The following is a 7,960-nucleotide window of genomic DNA, read 5'->3' as shown; positions in this document are numbered from 1 at the left end:
GGTATTGTGTTACTATGGTTTTGGACCGTGGTATTGTAAAGGGCCTAAGGCTATATAAGGAGAAGATCATTAGGCAAATGAAGGCAGGCAAGGTGCAAGAGTGTGTGTGAGTGATGAAGATCTGAGGAAGTGTGAGATCCAAGTGCTGGTTATGGGTTGGTGATCTGAACCAAGGTTTCACTCATGTGGAGGATGATGAATGATGGAACGAGATCTCAAGGCTTGGAATGATTATCTTCATATGGTTTGACTGTGGATAGATCAGATCTACTGACGCATGTTTATTATTATGATCTGGGTATGTTTTGATGTCTGATATAGCTGCAGAGTTATAAGTTAGAATTTGCAGATCTGTACGCGGGTTGGCTTTGGTAAAAGAGCGTATACACGCAGGTTGGGTTCATCCAAGTAGCGTATACAATGTGAAGTATGATATTTGAAGATGAAGTTGGATCTGGTTGTTGTTATGTTGTCTGGTTGTTGTTGACAGGGTTACAGTGATTCAGAATTGGGTGTTTCAGTGATTGATGATGCAGGTTGTTCTACAATGGTGATTGTTTCATGGATCCAGTATGAAAATGTATGAAACGTGGTCCCGGGAAGATCGTAGGCCGGCACCTACGTACTGGTAAACATATCAGCCAGTACAAGAGCCAACGGGGGTTGTAGCTCCCTTCCAGGAGCAGCTGGAAAACGAGTGAAGGTTGTAGCCTTCTGTAGGGTTGGCACCTACGTACTAGTAAATGGATCGGCTAGTACAAGAGCTATGAGGGTTGTAGCCCTCTGCAGGTTGCAGCCTGCGTGCTGGTAAATGACTGCACCAGTGCATTGTAAAAGAAGTTTCTTATTAAAGAAGAAAGAGACGAATTGCAGCAGGTGGTTTTCACCCACATTGGGTTTCCACCTTATATCATGGTGTTCATGTGTGTGGCTCTTGTGTGATGTTCTGTTCTGTTATTCTGCACCTGTTTACTGTTAATATGCTTAATAATGATCTGATGCATTTACTGAAGATTAAGATAACTGAATTATAAGATCTCTGGATATACGCGAGTTTCATTAGACACAGTGGCGTGTACACGCGGGTTCACTTAATTGAAGTAGCGTATATGTTTCTGAGTATGAAATAGAAAAAGTTTGATTGATCTGATAATACTGATTCACCCCCCCTCTCAGTATTATTTCCAACAATTGGTATCAGAGCAGGTCCTTCAGAGAAGCTTGATCGCTTGAAGGAGATTCGTAGAACAATGGGGAAGAAAGCACGTCAGAAGAAGAAGGCAGCTCAAAGGAACAATGACAACCTGCCGTTGAATTCAGATCCTGAATCACCTCAGAATGAAGATGGACAAACAAATGAAGCATCAGATCAAACCATAGATCAGCAAGATCTACCTAGCAAAAAGGAGAATGCCCTCAAAGAAGAAATCATCAAATTAGAAGATCTGTTGGAATGTGCCTCCAGAACTCGACAAATGCTGCTAGCACTGAATAAAGAGCAAGAAAACGAGATCCTCAAACTAAGGCATCAGTTGGATGAAGGAAGGAAAGCTGAAGAGACCTTGAAGAAGCAATGTCTAGACAAAGAAGAACACATCAAGTTGAGGTAAATATCTTGAAAAGTAAATTAGAAGAAAAGGATAAACTATTACAATTTCAAGATAGTACTAAGATCTTGGATGATATTCTTAGTAGTCAAAGGTCCCCTGCTATCAAAACTGGTCTTGGTTTTCATGAGTCTATTGAAGGTGAATCTGTTTCACAAAGTAAGACAAGAATCTCTAATGCAAAATCTGAAAGGCTCTACAAGGAGATGAAAGGTCAACCTCATCAACAATCAAGGAAAGAGACTCCTCAAAGAAAATCTTTTACTCCTCCCATGAATAATGTTGAATGTTATGGACATGTTGCAGCCATATGTAGAAGAAGAAGGTTTCAAGACCATCATGCAGAAAGATCATCACATTCAAGGTACTTTAATGGATATTGCTTTTCTTGCAATATATTTGGCCACAAAGCTGCTGATTGCTATAAGAAGAATATGAAACATGTAAGATGCTATGCATGTAACAAGTTTGGACATAAAGCAAGAGATTGCAGGAACAAAGCTCATGATAAGAAGAAATCATCAACATGCTTGAAGATATGGAAGAAGAAGGAAGTTCAGCCAGAAAGATGTGGCACAGCACAGGGTACTCAGCACAGCACAGACATAACAGACTCAAGGGGAGCTGAAGATGTAAAACTTCAGTGTTCTAATTATCATACGCAAGTTTCATGAAGTAAAGCTGCGTATATACGCGAGTTTCACACTGAAAAGTCACGTATATGTCAGTTTGTGAAAAAGCAGTGGGGACAGACTCAGAAAAGGGGTCTGATATGATCCAGTCCAGTATATGCTCTATTGGTTAACAGTTACAGTCTGCTGAGGATGTTTGGAAATGTTTTGATACTTGTAAGATGCTAGAAGTGTTTAATCCTAACTTGATGATGAGATCTTGATGCTTATTACTGATGTATGCATGATCAGATCTAACTACAGATGGCACAGGCTCAGGGGGAGCATATACTTCAAATAATGCATTGTTGGCATTATGGTTAGAAGTTGTTGATAAAGTCTATGAAGCTACATCTTGTTGTTTGATTAAAGGAATGGCATTGCAGGCTGATGGTACAGATCATATATGATGAATGATAGTCATGGTCTTGAATGAATTGCTAGTCTTAGAACTTGCATCTACTCAGGGGGAGCATGGATGGATTGATACAACTTGGAGCCCATTCAGAAACTTCAGCATGTATCTCTTTTATGGTATCTCTTTTATGGTGTCAAGGTCATGTAACGGCCTATTTTGGTTTCCCCACTATGCCTGGGATGATTGATGCAATACGATTGGTTGTCATATGTAAACTTTTGATGTATCCCCACTTGGTTGGGTGGATGAGTCAATGTTTGTATATCCTCACTTAGTTGAGAGATGGATGTATGTATGAGTCTTTGGTGATAGGAAGGTATTTTATGGTGTATAAGTCTTTGTTCTTCTTGAAGAACATCTTTTGCAGATCTTACCTACAGTCAAGGCGAGCATGAACAACACAATTCAGCAAGAGCAGGATGGATAGATTGGTACACTTTGGCATACACAAAGGGGGAGCACATTTGGAGATTGCAGCAGGTACTCAGGGGGAGTATGGAAAGCAGAAGGTATACCAAAGAAGAGAATATCTTGGTCCGCCCTTTGCCCTTGATGTCAAAGGGGGAGAGTGACTTTGTGTGGTGGTTGCCATCAAGTCCAAAGGGGGAGATTGTTGGCATTATGATTCAAGTGTTGTCCTTGATGGCAACTCACTCAGAGGTTGGTACAGTTGCTCAGAGGTTGGTACAGGTGATGGCACTTAATCAGAAGACAGATCTTAGTACAGCAGGCCAAGAAAGTTCATACACGCAGGTTCATTAAGCCCAAGTCGCGTGTACACGCAGGTTGGCTTCAGTAAAAGAGCGTGTATGTGAAAACGTACCTTTGGTCCATGGCGGTTAGTCCTTGGAAGTTGTGCCTATGGTTTTGGACCATGGCGTCTCGACGGACGTGTTGATCCCTAGTTTTGAAGTTGATGGTATTGTGTTACTATGGTTTTGGACCGTGGTATTGTAAAGGGCCTAAGGCTATATAAGGAGAAGATCATTAGGCAAATGAAGGCAGGCAAGGTGCAAGAGTGTGTGTGAGTGATGAAGATCTGAGGAAGTGTGAGATCCAAGTGCTGGTTATGGGTTGGTGATCTGAACCAAGGTTTCACTCATGTGGAGGATGATGAATGATGGAACGAGATCTCAAGGCTTGGAATGATTATCTTCATATGGTTTGACTGTGGATAGATCAGATCTACTGACGCATGTTTATTATTATGATCTGGGTATGTTTTGATGTCTGATATAGCTGCAGAGTTATAAGTTAGAATTTGCAGATCTGTACGCGGGTTGGCTTTGGTAAAAGAGCGTATACACGCAGGTTGGGTTCATCCAAGTAGCGTATACAATGTGAAGTATGATATTTGAAGATGAAGTTGGATCTGGTTGTTGTTATGTTGTCTGGTTGTTGTTGACAGGGTTACAGTGATTCAGAATTGGGTGTTTCAGTGATTGATGATGCAGGTTGTTCTACAATGGTGATTGTTTCATGGATCCAGTATGAAAATGTATGAAACGTGGTCCCGGGAAGATCGTAGGCCGGCACCTACGTACTGGTAAACATATCAGCCAGTACAAGAGCCAAGGGGGGTTGTAGCTCCCTTCCAGGAGCAGCTGGAAAACGAGTGAAGGTTGTAGCCTTCTGTAGGGTTGGCACCTACGTACTAGTAAATGGATCGGCTAGTACAAGAGCTATGAGGGTTGTAGCCCTCTGCAGGTTGCAGCCTGCATGCTGGTAAATGACTGCACCAGTGCATTGTAAAAGAAGTTTCTTATTAAAGAAGAAAGAGACGAATTGCAGCAGGTGGTTTTCACCCACATTGGGTTTCCACCTTATATCATGGTGTTCATGTGTGTGGCTCTTGTGTGATGTTCTGTTCTGTTATTCTGCACATGTTTACTGTTAATATGCTTAATAATGATCTGATGCATTTACTAAAGATTAAGATAACTGAATTATAAGATCTCTGGATATACGCGAGTTTCATTAGACACAGTGGCGTGTACACGCGGGTTCACTTAATTGAAGTAGCGTATATGTTTCTGAGTATGAAATAGAAAAAGTTTGATTGATCTGATAATACTGATTCACCCCCCCTCTCAGTATTATTTCCAACATGTTTATGGTATTATATATCTCTATGCTTTGATGGTGTTTTGCTGCTTTGCCTCTACAGGTATTCTCTAAAGCAGGACAAGTAGGAAAGGAGTGGAAAGCTCTATCAAGGGAGAGAGGAAACAAGCAAGGAGCCAAGCGAAAGATTCAGGTTGGTGCTCTCTGCTTCTCTCTTATCTATCATACATAAAGGAAATCACAAGTTACTTTGATTGTTTGTTTCTAAGATAGCTACCTGTCTTAGTGGGACTAGCAGATTGAAAAGACACTAGTTTTCCTGGAAACAAAATGGTGACTCCACTAGGGAGCAATTATTTTGTTTTTTTGTTATTGTTGTTTTCTTTATAAACTACAGACAGAGCCTAAAGTTAAGCCAGCTAGCTTTCAAACTGCTTTTGCTATGCAACTGCAAAGTAGATCAACGTTGCTTCAGTCAATCTTGAGGTTGGTTTATGAACTAAAAATATAACTTGTAAACATCCCAAGTGCCCTAGTGGTAGCTCAATAACCTCATAAGATCATACCCCTATACTTTGTTGTTACTGTCTATCATAGCTTAGCCTAAATCACTGAACTTAGCTGCAAATTGTGAGTGAAAACCAAGCTCAGTTTCGTTCCCTGGTCCATCACACTATCTCTAACTGGCAGTTTGGATGCATCGCACCTCCCATGTGTTGCAGGTGAGATGCATCCCTATTTCCCTTAAGGACAGGTGTGATGACTGAATGATATTGTTTCCTTCTCTGGAATTTGGTTTTTTCTTCATTGTTTTCAGCTCTATTCAGTAGTTTTGCTGCTTATGATCAATATATCATTGTTGAAGCCTTCTTCCTTTACATTATTCAACCTCCATTGATCAGGAATTGTGAATGTTTTTTATGTATTTTTCATCATTTACAGTCCTCCTTTGCAAAGAGTAGCTTAATCGAACTGTCGTCTTTTGATTCAAAAGTGTCGCAACTGTCATTGTGAGTCGAAAAGAAGAGTGTCATAAAGTCTTCCTCTTCTAGATAGTCGATTGTACTTTTGCCATTGTATTTGATTTGAATTGTCAGTATTTGAAGTGTCGAAAGTAGTTTTCCATTTGAAATTGAAAGTGTCATCTTAGTCTTCCTTTCGTTTTGAAAAGAAATTGTTAAAGTGTTGCTTTGAAGAAAATAGTTCAGATCTGTACTTAGTTTTCCTTTTTGGCATTCTCACATTAAGGAAATGGAAAACAAATACATGCATGTGCATTTGCATTTAGACTGCATGCGGAAAATGATTTAGGAAAAGTGCATTTAGTGTGTGCTCTCTGCTCTCTGTTGAAAGAATCATACTCTTCTTTCCTTGGTAGCTAGGATTTTCATTGCTAAAAGAAAACAAACCATTGTTTATCATTTTAGATTGCATATTTAGGAATTTTACATCTACATCACGCGGTGAACCTTGAAAGGAAAACTTCTTAAAAAATATCAACTCTAAAATAAACCTCAATGAACATAAAAACGCTTTGAAACCTAATGCACAACATCTAGAATTCTAGGCTAGAGACATATTCCAGTGTCGTAAAGCCTCGTAACTATCGTTTTCATTGAAGGATTGGTGATTCCTCCTCTTTGATACGACAAGTGCTAGTACGGACTTGTGCTCCCCGTACCGTCGAGTATATATTGGGAGACCACAATAGGCTGATATCCTTTATCCTTAGGAAGCCGTGTCTGCCGCCCTATCGATCGCAATGCACTGAACACAACATTCGGGAAGATTGACTATCGTACATAAAGTCCTTGGTAATTTCTCTTTAATTTACCACCAAGGTGTATATTGCAGTTTTGCGATTGGTTTGGTAATCCCTCTGTCTAGATTTCCAGAGTAGTCACTTTCATTCCTTTTCGAATCCTTAAAGAAAAGGTCCATCTAAGCACTTGTCACGTCAGGCTCGTTAAAAATTGAAGGCGACTAGAGTCACCTTTAGATTTTTCTCGACTCTTAAAAATTGAAAAAGCAAAGTTGTGTCAAAGCGTCATAAAATTTATTTAATTCGGAGTAACATCCTTTTTCCTTCATTGATCTTAGATTGAGGTAATGGAGTCCACCAATCAAGGATTTCCCCTTGGGGGGAATCCTAGTCCTTTCTCTTCTTGGGGAGATATTGGTGCTCCATATATGGTTACATTGTCCCTTCCAGCAATAACAATTGGCATGCTGGTATGGATATTCTCAACCTCTGTCGTTTGAAACATCGTAATTCCTCAACAATCGAATCAGCAACTAGATGATACTGGAGTTGCTCCCTCACCTTGTAGGGGGGAATCCTATTCCTTTCTCTTCTTGGGGAGATATTGGTGCTCCATATATGGCTACATTGTCCCTTCCAGGAATAACAATTGGCATGCTGGTATGGATATTCTCAACCTCTGTCATTTGAAACATCGTAATTCCTCAACAATCGAATCAGCAACTAGATGATACTGGAGTTGCTCCCTCACCTTCTACATTTTTTGTTTCTCCCTCTCCTTCTTCCTCTTCGCTTGGTGAAACTAGTGATACTAAAAACTAAGTAACTGAGAAGAAGAATAAAGGGAAGGAGAAGAAGAAGAAGAAGTCAGTCAAGCAAGGGGGAAACCATGCATCATCCAGCGAAAATCCGCACACCGAACCTTCCAAACCCAAATCTCCATGCATAATTTGCAAAGGAAACCACTTTCATCGAGATTGTCCTTACATTCTACGGATCTTGAGACTAGTCTCCCCACTTGCACCATCTGGTGTCATCAACGTCTGTCGATCATGTTGAGAACTCACCATCGACTAGTGAAAATGAAGTCAATGGACGAAAAGGAAAATCTATATTTCCTTGTAGGTTGTGTGAAGGCAATCATGCCCTTCACCGTTGTCTTTTTCTAGACGAAGCTAAAAGTGTCTTGGATAATCGTCCTACCTCACCGCAGCGACTTCCGCTTGGATACAAGAAACTCTTTCAAAGACCATCACTAGTTGAAAATCTGACTGACATACCTCAGTGGTTGGTCTAAACCTCTATCATTGAATATAAACCCTCTAAGTCCATACCGGACCAAAATCAACAGTTCGAGATGGTAGTCGATCCAGTCTTGCCTTCAAAAGGTCCACCTTGAGATGATACGGTTTCTAAAGAGAATGAGAACGACACCATT

Source organism: Pinus tabuliformis, chromosome 6 (genome assembly GCF_031772625.1).
Source record: "Pinus tabuliformis cultivar Carrire ecotype Pingquan chromosome 6, CPIR1, whole genome shotgun sequence".
Classification (NCBI taxonomy): domain Eukaryota; kingdom Viridiplantae; phylum Streptophyta; class Pinopsida; order Pinales; family Pinaceae; genus Pinus; species Pinus tabuliformis.
The sequence above is the reverse complement of the archived record's forward strand: the minus strand, read 5'-3'. Positions refer to the sequence as shown.